This window comes from Ambystoma mexicanum, chromosome 13 (genome assembly GCF_040938575.1).
Source record: "Ambystoma mexicanum isolate Mex_15411 chromosome 13, UKY_AmexF1_1, whole genome shotgun sequence".
NCBI classification, from domain to species: domain Eukaryota; kingdom Metazoa; phylum Chordata; class Amphibia; order Caudata; family Ambystomatidae; genus Ambystoma; species Ambystoma mexicanum.
This window is the reverse complement of record NC_090938.1, coordinates 161,954,769-161,971,397: the sequence shown is the minus strand read 5'-3', so window position 1 is coordinate 161,971,397 and position 16,629 is coordinate 161,954,769. Positions and strand designations below refer to the sequence as shown.

General features: G+C 42.2%; 1 long non-coding RNA gene across 1 annotated transcript in view; it reads right to left on the bottom strand.

The window, feature by feature from the left end:
* Window positions 1-7,636: 7,636 nt before the first annotated feature.
* LOC138521026 (uncharacterized) overlaps window positions 7,637-16,629 on the bottom strand; it is a 193,006-nt gene continuing 184,013 nt past the window's right edge. The window contains exon 3 of the long non-coding RNA XR_011282917.1: window positions 7,637-8,329. This is a non-coding gene — a long non-coding RNA (uncharacterized lncRNA). The remainder of the gene's footprint in view (window positions 8,330-16,629) is intronic.

Here is a 16,629-nt window from a genome sequence, read left to right as displayed (position 1 = left end):
GTAGAAGCAGGCAGATTTAGAAAGAGGCTGTTGCAATAGTCCAGCCTGGAAAGAACCAGAGCTCTGGAGACTGAGCTTCTGGAGGAAGGAGAGGAAAGGAAGAATACCTCTGAGGAGGTGCGGCTGGTAGTGTGACTTCTTAGAGACATCAGAGATGTGAGGGGAGAAAGAGAGTGTGGAGTCGAAGATGACCCCCAGGTTCTTTGCCTTGCATGTGGGAGCAGGAAGAAGGCCAAGAGAGGCTGGCCAGAGAGCTACAGGAAAGGAGGGAGTGGGTGTTCCGATGAGGAGAATTGCAGTCTTACTGGCATTAAGGCAGAGGTTATTGGCGGCACACCACTCCTGGATGATAGACAGACAGTCAGAGATGAGGGACAGGGAAGAGGTGGCCAAAGGTAGCCTGAAAATGAGCCGAGTGTCATCCGCGTAGCACTGAAAGTTTGGGCAGAGAGCGGAAATGCAGTGGGCAAGGAGTTCCAGGTACTGGTTGAACAGCCAGGGAGAGAGGTTAGACCCCTGGGGGACACCACTTGTTAAGAAAAAGATAGCAGAGAGGAAGGACCCATGTTGGACCTGTGAGGGTCGGTCATAGAGGATACCTAGGTTATTACGGAGACACTTTAGCAGGATGGAATGGTTGACAGTGTCAAAGGCAGAAGAGAGATCAAGCAAGATGAGGACACAGGGGGTGTTAGAGTCAAGGTTTGAGAGCAGGTCTTCACGGATGTTCAGGCGAGCAGTTTCCGTGCTTCTGGCAGCACTGGCACCACTGAAGCCAGACTGGTGGTCGTGAAGACAACCAACAGATTCAGTGTGGACATTATGCTGGGAGATGGCCAGTTTCTCCAGGAGCTTGCCCAGGAAGGGAGTGATGGAGATTGAGCGATAGTTGGCCGGGCAGGAGGGATTGGCAGAGGGTTTCTTAAGAAGAGGATGCACATGGGAGTGCTGCAGGGGGATGAGAAGACTCCAGTGGCGAAGGAGTGGTTGCAGAAGTCAGCCAGGGCAGGAGCCAGGGTGTCGATGTGGTCCTTGATGGTTTTGGAGGAACAGGGGTGAGCCTGTTTTTTGGAGACTTTCATAGATTGGACTTGTCTAGGAACCTCATCTGCGGTGAACAGGGGAAAGGCAGAGAAGGAGGGAGGAGCGGTGGCTGCAGAAGGGCCAGAGGAAGAGCAGGGAGTATAGGGTGGGATGGGAGAGAAAGAGAGTGAGGACAGGATGTCCTGAGTTTTAGAGATGAAGTGAGAAGCTAGTGCGTGCAGAGAGCCTGGGAAGAGACAGGAGAGGTAGAGGCTGCGGCAGGATTGGCCAGTTCCTTGCAGATTTTAAAGAGTTCAGCTGAGTTATTAAATGCTGCTGAGACGCGGGCTTGGCTATGAGCTCTCTTCTTGGTGAGGACAGAGAGCCGGTATTGCCTTTGGAGCAGGCGGCAGACCAGTTTGTCAGAGGATGCACAAGAAGCACGCCATTTCCTCTCAGCCACCCCGCACTTTTCTTTAAGGGTGACGAGGTCCGAGTCGTACCAGGAGTTGCACTTGGCTTTGGGCTTCAGGCGGATTCTCATGACAGGGGCAAGGATATCAAGAGTATCATATATAGCAGAGTGGAGTGTGGAGAGGGCTGTGTCAGGGCGAGAATCAGCCAAAGGGGGAGGGGGTTGAGAAAGTGGCGGCTAAAGCCTCAACTGATACGCACTTCATGGGTCGGATGACCGAGAAGGTGGGTGGCAATGATGGAAGTGGCTTGGTCTGTGGGGTAGAGGGGGTGAGATGGGAGGAAAGGAGAAAGTGATCACTCCAAGAGGAGTGGTGAGAGGGACAGAAAGGGGAAGTTCTGAGGAAATCAGAATATCCAGAGTGTGCCCTGCAGAGTGAGTTAGACAATTTAATAACAACAGGTTAACATTTGCACCAACGTTCTTTGTAAAACCTGTTTGTCTTACATCGAACCGCCCATTCTTGAACGCCCAATCAGATAGGGTTTTCAACAGGAATGCCGCAAAAGTTTTCCCTAAGGGATCTAGGAGGGCTATAGGCCTGCAATTCGTCGGTAAATTCCTGTCCCCCAGTTTGTAGATGGGAATCAGTGTTACAATTCTCCATGTATTGGCAATCCTTCGACTTCTGTCTTGATCAATTTAAAGCAGATTTAAGCCCATAACAGCGTTTTCTAAAAATAATCGCGTTGCTAAGCGCATCTGGACCGGGGGCTCTAGAACCATTCATATGTTCGATGTGGTTGAGCATATCATTATAATCCCAGGAAATGTCCCATGATGTTATTGGCTCTAAATACGTTTCTTCGCTTCTGCCATCTTGAGGTCCATATAGCTTTAGGAAATAGGCCACCCAATCTGAATCAGATATTCCAGAGATTAATCGATCAATTTGATTTTCTTTGCCATTGATGAGGCTCCACAAGTCTCTGGTGTTTCTTTCAGATAGTCTACTAAGCATTTTCTCAGCGTCATTTTGTGTAATCTGGGCTTGATGGTTTTTGACCCATTTTCTGTTCTGTTGTTTGAACTGTTTAGTTTGAACAATTTGTTGATCTTGACGCAAGAGTGCAACTGCTTTAATGTTTGCCCTAATTTCCTATTTTTCTTTTACAAGTTCAGTGTTATATGCATGGACATGTTTCTTGGGCTGTGCAGCAGGGCTACTTCTGGGGGCCTAAAGAGTATCAATAGCTGATCATAGTCTAACTTTTCTCTGTCTGACAAACTTGGATTACAAAAAGCTTCCTGTAGATGTCCCACTTGTAGATCAGACATGCGTAATCTGTGTAGACCATTATTAAGTATTAATGGAGGTAATCATTGTTTCAGTGCCTGCTCTGAGATGTATTCCCAGTGAATTGTAACTTTATAGTGGTCACTTGAATCTGATGGAATTGTTCTAAATTCCTGGATCTTCGATCGAATTGTATCAGGGATGTAGCTATAATCCAATGTTGATTTTGAGTTACAGCTGACTCTTGTAGGTTGAGCAAATCATTCTTGTGCGAACAAAGAGTTAGCTAATGTCAGCTCTCGCTTATCCATTTCAACAGACCATAATCAGGCTTTCAATTCCAATTTGTCAACCAGTATTTTTGTTGCTATTATGTTAAATAGATGTAAGTTTGTCACCACATATTATGATATCAATATTTCTCTATTTTAGCTGCAGCGCATCGATGTTAGACAATACTGTATTGATGAATACCGTCTCCTGTATCGCTGCTGTGCTCCAGTATACATTTACCAGGGCTAATTTCTCACAATTGTTTCCCAACATATTGTGTTTTTCGTGTGACTTCGTAGATACCGGGTGGTCTAACATAGTGATTTGGATAAATGCATTAGTATTATATGATTCTATTATCCTAAAACTCGTGTCTGCTTTAATAAGCATGAGAAGGCCAGCTGAAGGACGACCTTTCTCTCTTATAATAGCAGGATTTATCTTTGTTATAAAGCCTTCACAAGTTGGCTGATTTACTAACCAAGTCTCTTGGAGACATATCATATCAAAAAGCCACAAATCTGCATTTCCATTTCTAAACAAGTGATTTGAGCCTCTTGTATTCCATAAGCATAATGAAATGGTAGAAGTTGCTTTGAACTGTCGTTGTTATTGGAGTATTGGTACTTGAGATTTGTGAGTATTTTCTTTTTTGGGATTTGCTTTTCTTCTTTTTTTCCTTCTGTTACTTGAGACAATGGTCCATTTAACAGTCTTTGAACTGACCTACTTGACGATTCCTGGGAACTAGAAGATTGTTGGGAGGAATTTTGTGATGTCAGTATAGTCATTTGACTTCAATTAATCTTTATCATTTGAGTTTTTACTTGTTGAAGATAGTCATCACTTGCTAGGCAACGAAAACCCAAAGACCTTAACTGGGCATAATTATCCAATGCTTGTTTGTACATAGACTGTGTGGTAAATTGAATCTCCACTATATCTGTTTCTTCCTCGAAAGGAATTCAATTACCAATATATCATGAGATTGAATTTTGCAAAGGTTTGGAATCACGTGAAACAATGACAAGATTTTAGTTCTGTTAAGAATGAGGGAATCATCCATAATTTCAGTTCTTTCAATGCTCATCTTGTATTTCTCAGATTTCCTTCTTGGATCAACAAAGATTGGCATTTTTATATCCTTGTCGGATCTTCGTTGCTAATATCTGGTATTTTCATTTTCTATCAATCTTCTGATTGGATTTTGGCCTTCTTGATTTGTTTTATATTGGTGACGACTTTGTAATCTTCTTGTGGTGGACAGCTGTTGCCTTGTTTTATTAAGTGGGGACCATCTTGTTGCTGAGGTGTCTAACTCGATATCCAAATCTCTTCATACTAGAGGATATTGTTGTCACGTTTATTGAATAGCCTTGTACATATTCATCTATGATGTATAAAGACTGATCGTGATCTTCAATCGACATTCTTGTCACTTTCTGTTCAATTACTGGGCATTCTCTCTCTTCGCTGTAAATTGAGAGATTCATTAATAAATCATGCACCTCTTGGTCATCAATGGTGTTTTGCTCGATTTCGTCTTGATATAGACAGCGGTTTTTATCATCACCTTTGTCCCTAGAATTGTTTGGGCAACCCAACTTTCCTTTTGAACCTTGTAGTGTTGTCTTAATCGGTGGCAATGTCAAATTGTGTAAAAATGCACGAGAGCCTCTTTGAGGGCATTTCCTTTTTTTATCAGTTTTATTAGTTCTCTGAGGCTGCAAACTACCAGTTCTAGACTTTGTGTCCATTGCTGCTCTCAATTTGGCGTAAAATATTGCCAAACGTTCAGTAATGGATTGGTTTGCCCCTGTCAAAGAATTAGGCTGAAGTGCTTCCAAGTTCCTTTTGTTGGCTGTCACCCTCAAATGGCAACTTGTTGTTTCAACTTGTAATAGCTGTTTCATGTTCTTAGCGTTATCTACCTCTTTGGCAGCTCCACATTCTACCAGAAGAGACAATACACTCTTTGTTGGTATCTGACTCTGAAGTTGAGCGGCATTGGACAAAATGTGTTGTGGCTGAATTACCGCTGGTTGAAGTACATCTTTTTTATAAAGTGGATTGTCAGCCTTCTCCCCTTGTTGCTCATTCTTTTGGAGTTTATTCTTTTTCCCCATTAGTTGCTCCTTATGGAGCCCTAGTCTTATTATTTTCATTGAAGAGCTACATTTTCTTTGAGTTATCAACATCAGTTCTGTCATTGAAGCCGCCATAGAGGCTTTGTCTGCTCTATCGCTCCTAGCAACTTCAAAGAGTCCCTGTTACAATTGTTGGGAAGCTTCAGCCTCTAAATAGATTCGTTGTTGCACTTTCGTTGCAAAGGATTCTAAAAAAAAATTGTTTAGAATGTCATAGAGCTAGCAGCGTCACCTGATCTTTTAGAGTTTCTGTCATTGTTTCATATCATTTCATGAATGGTAGCAACACATGGGTGAAAGCTGTCATAAGCACATTCTGTAAATCCAACATTGTTGTTGGAATAGCTGGATAAGTGCTATGTTTGTCCATGGCACATTGACAGCGATCATAAGCTGTAGTTTTTGGCCCGGAATCATTGTGTTGGGACCGTTGTTCTAATAACGGGGAGGTAGCTTTATCCTTTCTTGTTGTTAGCTGATTTAGATGATAGCTTTCCAGGGGTAAATTTGGTTTCTGGCCCTACTTTATTAATGGCATTTGAGCCAGACCTGCTTTAGAATCATGTAGTGGAGTAGATGTCAACGAGAGTGTATATCAGTAGATGTAGGGTTATTGAAAAGCATCTGCTGTTTTTCTTGATTTGCCATCAGCGATTTGATCTCTGCGATGTCTAAAGAGAGTCTGTCCACCCTTTGTCTTGCAACCCCTCGCATATCGGTTGCATACTCTGTAAATATTGAGTCTTGGTCGAATTTTTTGCATGAGCAGCTATTTCCAGTTGGAATAATTGTGGGGTACGCTTCTTTACAACAAGCTGAAATTCAGCTTGAAATGTGGATTCACTGGGAGTCTTCTTTGATGGACTTCGTGTCAATTGACAGACTGCTGTAAAGATCTCATGTTTATTCCTCAGGCAGATAATATCGTTGGTCTCAAGCTGCGTTTCTTCTTTTAAATGTTTGCAAATGTCCATCTCATCATTTATAGTTCCACCCTGTTTTATTGCAATTACATCCTGAGTTAAATTTTTCGCTTGTAAAATTGTGATTGGTTCTGCAATCAAATCATTAGTCCCAAACGTCTAAACGGTGGATTGTAACAGGCCGATTCCATGATCTTCTTGCAGTACGTGTAAACCGATTAAACCAGCTGTTAAGATCGTCTGCATTAATGATTGTTTTGTAGAGGGTGGGGCAAGGGACATTGAAAAGATCTTTAATGGGCTCAAAGAGACTAAATTCAGCATCACCAAGAGCGACACAGTGGCTATGCGCTCCTGGGCAAATTGTTCTACTGACTCTAGTATTGAAATTTGCTGCGCGTTCACACTTACCTCCATTTTAATTCAGTGCGTACGTTTTTCTTTTAAATCAACAGTAGGCAGTTTTGTTGCTGACGCAGCTCGAGGTAAACTGCCTGTTGTCAGCGAATGTGCACCCAGTAGGGATTCTGCTTACATACGCTGCCGTGTTAAAGGGCCAGTTGGCAGAGACATTGTTGGTGGGTGGAGGGTGGATGATAGAATTCGCGTCCGCCTCCTAAAGACTCAAAAAGACTCTGCACCGACTCTGCGCCGCTCCGCGAGAGTCAGGTGCTTATGAGTCTTGGGCTCCTCCGCGCGCAGCAATGAAGCTGGTGAACAGACTGGTAAACAGAGACCCAGTCCCAATCCTGATCCAAGCACAGTGAAAAAGTCAGCAAAGACAGCAAACAGAAGTTTGAGTGTCTGGGCTCCTCACTCCTCAATAACTCAAAAAGACTCTGCTTCGACTCCACTATACAGACCAGAGGAACCGTCTAGCACTGACTACCGACGACCACAGATTCACTGCTTTACTGCCCCTCTGATTCCAAACCTTGATCTTGAAAACACGTACTCTTCCATAATCGTCCTTCCCACGGCTCTCCTGAGCTAGTGTGTCATCCCTGCAATCCATGGCAGTTACCAAACAATGCGCACAGTGAGTATGTCTGGAAACTGCTAAACTACCTGCTGCAGAACTGCTTTTTACATCCATGGTAATGCTCTCCTGACTCTCTGGGGCTGCTGTAGAGCTTTTCCTCTTTCTGCAATCTTCTTCCCGGCCCCCTCTTCATCATCAAGGGGTTACTGTGGCTTAAACTCTAGCAGAACTCCAGAAACCACTCCTTTGAATACTTTTGCAAAATGTAACTCTTCCTCCACAAAAGCCTGACAGAATCTGCATAACTGGTTCCCCTGAGTCCCTGAAAATGCTGCACTGGCCGAGATAGAAAAGTGTTTTACTCAACTACTACTCCATTTTCACTTGCAGAAAGTACACTTTCTTTGAACTCTTTCAAACTTGTTCTATTGACCTGTTACAGTGTTGCAGTTTACTTGCCTGTAAGTCTACTGATATATCTCTGCCTTTTCTTTTGTAAAGATTTTACTTTTGTGAAATTATAGTGCGTGGAGACATTTTCATGTGGTGTTCGTGGAAAGGTGCACTGTACCATGCCACTCCGCCTCCAGAAAGTTAAGCCTAGGCTACTCTGCCGACAACCACTTTGGGAGCATGGTGCATTTGAGAGAATCACCAGGAGTGCCTAAGTCATGAAGACATGCCTAAATACCCAACCACAAGGCTTAAAAAAATCTCCCCTACAAGGACTCCCTCAGTGATTCTAAGGTAAAACAAGGTCGGTAGGCCCCAAACCCTCATCGCTGGGGCGGACAACTAATCAAAGGAAACAATTGAATATAGTAACCTCAGTTTATTGATACAATGAATCAATCAAGCTTAGTGTATATGCCAGCTGGGCCATAATCAGTCAAACACTATACATAAAATGCATATGCCTGAAAGGCTTCCATAAATTATATGAGCCAACAAATACTAATATCCAATTAGAAAAAATAGTGTCATCGCCACAAACAAGTGCTAACATATAACACTAGGACACCATACATTACAAATATGTGAACTGGTGCCGGCTAATTTTAAAGGTACCACAAGTTCAAAAGAAATTCCAATCAATTTATGAAAAGTCCAGTCTACTAGATGAGACAAGTTCTGATCTTCCTGATCTTCCTGTCTTGTCTTCAAAACAGAGCTCTTGAAAGGGCACTGAGCAAGTGACTCCTTCCCCAGTTTCAACAACTGCAAAATCCCTGGAGGGGAATTGTTTTCGTAAGGACTGGTTCGGTCAATCTAAAATAAAAATAATATTAAAAAAGAAATTAAATGAATGTGAAAATGGATGACTGGCAAAAACACTATTTATAAAATATAAAACAAAACTACTTACATGCATATACCTGGGTTAAGTCACGGGATCTACAACTCAGATGGGACATGTGTGGGTATATAAAAAGGTCAAAGAAACAAAGGCTAAAGTGCCCTCTTTTTTTGGTGACGGGGGGCTTGACTCTTGAGGGTATGAACAGTAAGAGAAAGGAGTTGATTCAAAAGCTACCTCGCCTTTCGAGCGCTGAGCGGGTGTCAAAATCTGTCTAGAGTCTAGTGGAAAAGCATTCAATTGCACTAGTAAAACACACTGGGCCTCATTACGAGGTTGGCGGTAAGGGGTTAACAGCGCCGTTAAAGGTGCCAGAGCCGTTAACCCCATACCGCCCTATTACGAGGGCTCCTCTTGGGCCCCGCGAGGAGTCCAGGATGCAAACAACGTGCCCGTTATTAACGTGCCCGTTGTTTGCATCCTCCCCATTCCCATTGAGCCCTATGGGGGCTTGAATGGGGATGGTCCGGGTCCGGGTTCCCTGAATGGGGAAATACCGGGCCCTCCTAGGGCGGAATGGCCCGGTATTTCCCCATTCAGGGAACCCAGACCCGAATTTGGAGGCAGCCATGCCCTTATTAAGGGCATGGCTGCCTCCAAACTCATAATGAGGCCCACTGTGTTGAAAAACATAACACATGTATTCTAGTAAAAACTAACTAAAATCAGGAGAAGACATATGGCAAGATTGACACAGTCTGAAGTTATACATCATAGCATGACAAAACAAGAAACAGCATTTAAAGACATTCGTGTATGAACATGAACCCAATTCGTTTTTATTTTTAAATTGCAGGATGCATATTTTTAGGTATTTTTGAGTCACAGCTCAGTACATGGCTCATTGTAAGACATGTCGACACTCTATTTACGTTTTTCAAGTTCGGAACAGTTAACTTCTCTGGAGCTGTTGTTTAGTAACACAGTTCGTATGGGAAGGAGTCCGAACTGTCATCAGGACTGGTCGTGTTCATAGGGGCACGAGGACAATAGAATTTCAGAGTGTCATCGTTAATTTAAATGGATTTGGTGCTGTCGGGCTGTGGACAGAGGCCGTCATGGCAGGCGTCGGGACATCACATATGATGCATCAAGGACCTGGTTCAACACGAAGATTATGGAACTCAGGAGAGCCGCATAATGCCGCAGAGTTGTTGGTAGATATGGCCGTGCTGTAGTGGGAGCCGAAATCAGCAAGGCTTGGTGAACCTACTCAGAAAAGTCAAGTGCCTGTAGCGGTGTATGTATGTATGTATGTATGTACCATTTTATGGCCTGTCTATATGAGTTGGTATCTATTATAATGTACAACTCTTCGAATTTTGACAGGTACAAATTTGCCAGGTTGGGGGCACAGGAAGACCCCATTGCTGTGCCTTTAGTATGCAAGTAGTTTGTATTCTTAAACCTGCAGGAGTTTTGGCTCAGTGCAATTTCAGTAGTTACAAAATGAAAGATGTTGGAACATCATGAAGAAAACTTGTTGCAAAAGTCCATACACTTGTACATCTTCCCCTTGGTGAATGTTGAAATACACAGATACCACATCTAGGGTAACTAAAAGGTGGTAATCCTTATCAAAAGAGAAATCTTCAAAAGCAACAATAAAATCCCCGAAGTCTGCTAAATAGGTGGGGGTTCCCATGGCTAACAGTTTTAAAAAGAAATCAATATATTTCCCTACTGGTTCCAAAATGGCCCCACATAGAGAAACAATAGAGCATTCAGGGGCATTGGTTAAATGTTTGTGTATTTTTGGGAGTATGTAGAAGACTGGAGTGTTCCATTTGTTTCGCCATGAAAAAAAAACGCATTTCATACCTAATTACGTGCTGCCTAAGATTTGTTGTGCAATGGTCTTGACAGGATCACCCTTGAGGGAAATATTTGATTCGTTGTCAACCAGTATTTTGAGGGCCTCATTGTCATATTTGTTGCTGTCCATGATAAGCATGCCTCCACCTTTATCTGCACGTTTAAATACAGTAGATGGATACATTTTTAAAGACCTCAGCAATTCTTTTCTGTTTTGACCAAAATTTGAGTCTGTTGAGTCGTATCGTATATGGAATTCATACCTTTGAGAATACGTTTCTCGAATGTCAGCACCTCTTTCGAGACCGTATTGTTCTAATGGATACAAGTGGAAGGAACATGGTATTGTTCTAATTGATACAAGTGGAGGGAACATGGAAAGGGACATAGAGTGTCTCAGAAGTCTGTGTGTCTATGCCTTAAAAACAATTATGCAGTCTTATCTTGGGGAGGAACTGTCTAAGTCAATTTGAAACTTCATTTTACAAGTGTTATTGATAGTTACAAAGGATAGGCCTTACTGCAAAACCGAAAGTTCTTCCTGAGTTAAGACCTGCTTGGAAATGTTAAATATTGGAGACAGTTCCTTTAACTCTGATAGGCTCTCATCCTGGTCTGGTAGGTATCTATTTGAGGAGGTGGTTCTATAGGTATTGATTTAGGATTGGGAGGAGGTGGAGGCATCTCTCCTCTTCCCATTTGCCGGAATTGACCCAGTCTTAAAAAAGGATGTCTCCGTCCTTTCCTTGTAAAGTTGCCTCTGTACCAATATGCTTCCATTTCCTGTTCAGACCCTGATGAGGAGTCTGAAAAAAGTTACCCAGCTTTTTTGGGGGGGCTCTGCCATTCCTCTATATTGTGGATTATGAGTTGGCCAATATGTTTGTCCTGTATAGCCTGCTGCTAAATAAGGATAGATGTAATATTTTTCAAAACTGGCCCGATCTTTTTTGACTTTGTTCGTTTTCTTGTTGGTCAACATTTTTACAAATTCATCCGGTTGTTTTTGGACGAGTTATAATTTATCTTTGGCATTCTGGATTATGGTGTCACAAAGGAAGGCATGCTGAGCCAAATCTAATTCTTTCTTTCTTTATTTTCTTGCTAGTGTTTAGCATTGTTTTAATTGTCAAAAGTGTCAAGTCTGTAATGCACTTTGTCAAGGTCTGGGGGAAAAGAATGACAATTTATATGCTGCGTCATCCATAATGATGTGCTAAATGAAAGTGATGAAATGGGGCATTTGGAGTGGCATTTAAGTTTCAGGTCCCTAGAGCTTCTTGCAGTACTGTGCTACGTGTCAGTCTCTAGACTCCCCATTGCGCCCAGAGTTACTCGCTCGATTCGCATCGAGCTGCCCAGTTTAACTGGTTTCCTTTTTGTATTGTGCAGAACTTTGACTAACTAATTGTCAAACTACTTTGGACTCACTTGGCAATAGATGTATGTGATTATGCAACGCTGATAGAATCGTGCCTGCCACTCGCTAAAAATCGCCAGGGGCTTTGTTCCGTGTAAACAAAGGTACGCTTTTTGACATGTCCTTTGGAAGGGTAATTGCTTCTCTCCATAACAAACAAGTTTGTTGTCTTTTTCAACTATAGATGATTTGTCTACACATGCGACACACTTGTTCTCATTTGCTCTGCATCATTTAGATGATAAACACTTAAGCAATTATGCTAAGAGTCCGCCTACATTTAGTTTTTCTCGGGCTGAGCTAAAAAGAAAATAAGTTCACCCGACAATGTTTTTTAGTTTGATGTTTTTACCGTTACCTTGGTCCAACTTTAGATACCGGTACAAATCATATTATAAATAGTTTTGGGTTTAGAATGGCACAAAATGGAATTATTGTCCTGTTATCTTCCACTCATCTAGAGCACACTATGAATCCTCCTAACGATTATTGAAGTAATCATACTGTGCTACATTTCTGCTTGTGCAAGAGTCATTGGTTGTCTCTTCTCTTTATCACACCCTATACAGTAGCTAGTGGTAAGGGTTGGATCCACACACTTTTTTATGTCATATAATGTTATGTTTCTATCGTAAAACGTTCTGGGCATGATGCTCAGCATGTATTCGAATTTGGTTGGTTTATGTGGCACAATTGAAGGATTTAAAAGATTGTCAGGCTATTCCATCAGCCAACATAGGGTATGTCCAAATACTAGAGGCCACATTGTCATTGTCATTTAGTTTCAATATAGATGTAAGTGTGTCTATGCTGTATGATTAATTGTATATATATGTGCATTTTTCTAGATCTGTGTGATGCCGATATCGAATCATTTATAAGGCTGTGTTTGAAGAAATGTCTTGTCCTGATGATGGCCACTACAACTGTATTCTATATGGACACTTGAGAAACTGTCCCATATGAGCATTGGCCGAAACATGTCGACATTTTGAATCTCAGCAAATGCTAATTTTCTCGCTATTTTGCAACATTTTTGTATCAGGAAGTGAAGGTGTATTATTTCATCTCGCCTGTGTTTGTTCTCCCTAAGGCTTTTTGTCACCTGGAGCCTCGCCTTATATAATTGTTTGACACGAATTTTATATTTTTTCTATTTGTGTCTTCTCACTTGACTTGTATGTGATTGATGTGCTTATTTGTAGTTTTTTAATGTTTTAAGACTGTGAATTAAAATTATTCGCTTGTATGCCTCTCTCTCTTCTACCCTTGGTTTTTTGTGCTATTGACAAAAATTCTTTTGTTGTTATATAACCATATGGATGTGTGACTAACATTGTATCCAACCTCGCTCTGAATAAGGGTAGTGAGGGGTAAGCAACTCCTAAGCACCAGGTCTCTGGTACTTTCTTTCTCAGTCTCTAGACAGTACATTTTACAAAGCGTGCCAGACCATGAGTGGGATGTTTCACGAAATTGTTATTCATAGAGCTGTCCTGACCATGTTTGAGATTTACAATGGCTGTACATTTGGACAAGCAGTTCGGTGACTTGCCCGCGGAGTTGCCTTGTTATCCCATGACGTCAGAATTGCTTGTAATGTAATGTGGGTTGGGATGTGAATTTGTTAAATATCTTTCTGGCAAAAGAGGTGGACACAAACTATAAATTGGATAATTAATTAGTTTGTTAAATGAGTGTTCAGTACGAGCCTTGATGCCTCCGGGTTTAGCAAGCTTATATAAATGCATACATAAATAAATAAACATGGTGTTCCATGAACGTGGAGTCATCTAGTGATCACAACACTGTCTACCCAAAGATTCTAAAAATACACAGAGGTTTCACAGCCATATATATTTAAGAATGGCTTTTTTTCTCCCCATTTTTGATCAGTAGACTGTGTGAAGGCATTATGCAGGAGATAAAGACAAATGAACACCATTAGAGTTTAAAACTTTTATTAATTAAGAAGGGGGTTGGAAAAAGGCCTATCTTACCCTATACTAAGGTGGGATTTCGCTACCTAACTGAAGCTAATGATAGTCTGTGTCAGGAAGTCCAAAGCAAAATATCTGTCTGTGTCCAAAATCTATACTTGCCCTGCTGGCATCTAAATGTATGCAATGTGTAGGGATGTCAGCATTACATAAGAAATGTTCAACATAAAAGTTCAGAGCTTCTTCCAGCTCTTGGATGGAGAAGGCGTTTCCCTTCCCCAAAGTTCAAATAGTTCACATTATCAATGAAGGGTTCCCTTCCCCAAGCTTTCAGGTACCTAAAGGTTCCAAAATAACTTAAATCAGTGGGACACTTCCCAGCTCCTTCAAGTGTGGTTATCATTCAACCAAGTTCAGTCCCTCTATGTAAGTGTACATATGTTTTCTTTGGTTCAATCAAGGAGTGGCTCTCCTTCTGTAGGAGCACTCGGTCAAGGTGCAGTCATCGGACCACTCGGTCCACCCATCACAGGTCACGCAACCGGCACACCTTACTTGTGCTTGATTCATTCCACAGTTTCAGAACAGGCCATCATACGCATCACAGTTCACACTCTTGCTATGAAGCCTAGTCACTGTTACAGTTCACTTGACCAAAAACATCAGGCCCCTTTTCCAGGTTTCTTTGTGTTTTATTCTTTCATACACATTTCCATTTATCAACCGTTCATCTTTCGTTAATGGTTATTAAGGCTTATTTGCCTCTTGACAATGTCCATCACAAACTTGGCTCTTGGCAATGCTCGTTTGCTCTCAATTGACGATGATCATCACAAATGTGGCTCTTTGCAATTGTGAAAACATCATGAAGTAAGACACAGACAACAGATTCACATTTTCTAAAATCAATTATTTATTTCTTGAATGTCTGGATGGAGTAAGGCCTTACTTGCTGTATACTAAGGTGGGATTTCCCTACTAAAGAAACTAAGGATAGTCTGTGTCATAAAGTTCAACTCAAAAGTCTGTCTGTGTCCAAAACCTATAGCTACCCTCACAACTAAAGCCATACAATGTGCAGGGATGTCAGTAACCAAAGAAACTGTGTTCAAAAATAAAGTTCTGAGCTTATTCCAGCTCCTGGCTTGCTCTCAGCTTCCCTTCCCCAAGTTCAAAACAGTACCACAAAAAGACCTCGGGCCTCCCTTCCCCAAGTTCAACACAGTTACAAGATATCGGGGTTCCCTTCCCTAAGAAGGCAGCTTGTCTGGCTTCAAATTCACAGTCCATTCAACTTGCTTAATTCTCAATACTGATTTCAAATCCACTTGGTAACATTTCAGGATTTTCAACACTTCACGTAACTTTCCTTGGCTTTCAGTCACTTGAACACTTGCTAGGCAAAACAACATCAGCCTCTTGACTGTCCTTGATTCACTCCCCTAAGTAGGGGGTTACTCGGTCTAGGGGCAGATGCCGGCCAACACGATCCAACCATCACAGGTCACGCAACCGATAACCCTTCGCACTTCGTAAAGTTCCTTACTTCTCATTGGACATTTTTCTCAATACATGTCTCCTTTCTGTATCTGTGTAAAAAGTCCATGTGCGCTGTTGTTTCACTTTGCCAGTCTTTTGACTCTACCAAGAGGTGACTTTCACCCACTTCACTTTGTGGTATTTCTCCTTGTTACCACCTTGCTTTAACACTACCCAATAGTGTGAATCATGTACTTTTCACTTGATTCAGAAACTCACATTACTGGCTTTCACTGGGCTCTTCATAAGCTCTCATTACAGGTTTTCACCTGGCTTTGTACTTTCACACTGTTCACAAGTGCTTTTCCTTTAAATTCACTCAGTTCATAAATGCACATAATTTTATTTTCATGATATAAACAAAGAGCCTTATGGAAAGAGTAAAGGCAGTCCCAGCAGCAAGAAGCAAGAGAGAAAGACGCAACTTCTCACCAGAAGGACTGGTGACCAACATCAGTGCCTACGCCCCCCGGCACAACCAGTCCAGTCCCCAACTAGTTCCAAGAGTCCAGAAAGTCCAAGGGCAAAAAAAAGCTCACCTCGGTCTGTGACCAATATGCCAACTAAGTGTCACAATGCCCGCCCCACCATCAGCTCCTCGTGACAAGGCGGCGTAGAAAACTCCTAAAAACCCAGAGGCAAGGGAGAGAAGAGGAGACTCACAGCTGGTGACAGCAAGATAAAGTCACTGCGAAGGCACCGTAATTCCATGAGCAATGGCAGCTTGACCCTGCTGAAAGTTAGCAGAGAAGCCAAAATGGCCCTCATAGCAGACTAGCGATCTGTCATACTCGCAAATGCGGACACAGCGCAGCTGGCTGGCATAAACCCCCAGAAATCTGTAGCATAGCAGCAGACACTCCATCCATGGACCCCAGGGGAGATTCTTTGCCTTATGAGCCTCCGTCTCGTTATAACTTCAAGAGAGCACTTTTAATGTTTTACACTGGACTGTAATCCGACAGTGTACCAAGCTTGCTTTACAAACTCACATTACTGGCTTTCACTCGGCACTTCATAAGCTCTCATTATGGGTTTTCAATTGTCTTTGTACTTTCCCACTGTTCCCAAATGCTTTTCCTTTAAATTCACTTTGTTCATAAATGCACATCACTTTCTTTTCACTCATGTGATATTTTCATATCTTTTCCTCATTTTGATATTCTATAACTCATTAAGTACTGTGCAGCTTGTTCGATAGTCAATAATATCCATTTGGTTCCAGACCCATTCATTACATGCTCTCACTCGATCGGCATAAACCTTTGTCCATGCTAAGCCATTGGAGCGTCCAAGCATAAGTGGTCTCTCGCTATCACGCACCACTATACGGCCGCTCCTCTGGGTGCTTTCGTTTTCCTCTCCGACTCTCGCCCACGTCCCTCTCTGTTGCCGGGAGCTCTGGTGAGCAGTGCTCACCTCATCTGAACCTTCATGCTGCCTTTGACGGCTTCCTGGAGACTTTCATGTTCCCCAGCTCCAGTATGGAACACAAGAT